Raw genomic sequence first — 1,894 nt, 5'->3', positions numbered from 1 at the left:
TGTGTGTGTGTGTGTGTGTGTGTGTGTGTACATATACCTATATATTATTTATATAATTATGTATTATATATAATAAAAATTTAAAGGTGTTTGTTTGATTATGAGGACCACAGGTTAGATCTCCACACATGCCTAATAATAAGGCGGCATCCAGCACAGCTTGTAATCCTGGTTTTATGGGAGGCAGAGCCCGGGGCATTGCTGATGCTTGCTGTCCTCTGACCTGGCTGAGTAAACACAAGCCCTGAAGTTAAGGAGAGACACTGCCTCAAAGGAAAGGTGGAGACTGAGAGCATCTAGTGCCCTGTCTGGCCTCCGTGTGCACACACCCATGCATACACACACACACGTACACACACATTTCCCCCCCTCTGGCCTCCATGTGCACACACATGCACATACATCTCCACTCACATACATGTCTGTACAGACACACATGAATATATATATATATATATATATATATATATGTATATATATATACATACACATAAATAAGTCTTTAAAAGATACTTTTTAACTTTTATTCCATTATAATGAGAAAAGCTACATGATTTCAATTTATCTGAATTTGTTAACATTTTAAAATGTATTTTAAGTAAATAGAATTAAATCACATTCTTGTTTCCCTTTTGTACCCCAACTCCTCCCAGAGATTCCCCCCTTCAATACCTACAATATCTTTTTTGTCATATTCCTTAAAATTTATAAAATATTATAACAATAAAAATAAGTATTATAAAAGTTGTTTGATATAAAACAACAATCAATTTAACAGTCTTATGTAGATGCTCGTCTACCTCAATAGTGAAAATATATTTTTCTCAATATAAATTTTAAATAACTCCAAACATATTAACTGTATATTTCAAAATAATTTGTTTGTTTGTTTTGTATTTAGTAGAGTTTAAAATCTTGGCTCTTACTGTGGTACAAGCCCAAAATAAGAACAATTTTTAGACATTGGATTTCATTGTAATAAGGCCGTACTTCAATGACCCTCACATCACCAAAGGATTTTACCTCCATCGTAGCTAAGCTGAGAGGTGACAGTTCTGCTGCACCTGGAGAGATGGCTCAGTGGTTAAGAGCACTGACTACTCTTCCAAAGATCCTGAGTTCAATTCCAAGCAACCACATGGTGGCTCACAACCACCTGCAACGTGATCTGACGCCCTCTTCTGGTGTGTCTGAAGACAACTACATTGTACTTATTATATACATAAAATAAATAAATCTTTACAAAAAAAAAGATACTTAAAATTGAATACATGCAATATATTAGGATTTTCCAGATAAACAAAACTAATTGAAGATATAAATACATCCACATGAAGACTTATAGGGAGAGATTTACTGTCACAATTATGGGGGCTGGGGGATTTCTCATGCTGCTAGAATTGTAGGAAAGCTTAAGAGCCAGAGTTTACTGTCACATCCCCCATGGTGGAGTAGCACCCACAGTCATCCCCACAGTGGAGTAGCACCCACAGCCATCCCCACAGTGGAGTAGCACCCACAGCCATCCCCATGGTGGAGTAGCACCCACAGCCATCCCCCACAGTGGAGTAGCACCCACAGTCATCCCCCACAGTGGAGTAGCACCCACAGTCATCCCCACAGTGGAGTAGCACCCACAGTCATCCCCCACAGTGGAGTAACACCTACAGTCATCCCCCACAGTGGAGTAGCACCCACAGTCATCCCCACGGTGGAGTAGCACCCACAGCCATCCCCACAGTGGAGTAGCACCCACAGTCATCCCCACGGTGGAGTAGCACCCACAGTCATCCCCACAGTGGAGTAGCACCCACAGTCATCCCCACGGTGGAGTAGCGCCCACAGTCATCCCTCAGTGGAGTAGCACCCACAGTCATCCCCACGGTGGAGTAGC

The sequence above is a fragment of the Mastomys coucha genome, unplaced genomic scaffold (assembly GCF_008632895.1).
Source record: "Mastomys coucha isolate ucsf_1 unplaced genomic scaffold, UCSF_Mcou_1 pScaffold22, whole genome shotgun sequence".
In the NCBI taxonomy this organism is placed as follows: Eukaryota; Metazoa; Chordata; class Mammalia; order Rodentia; family Muridae; genus Mastomys; species Mastomys coucha.
This window is presented reverse-complemented; position numbering follows the sequence as displayed.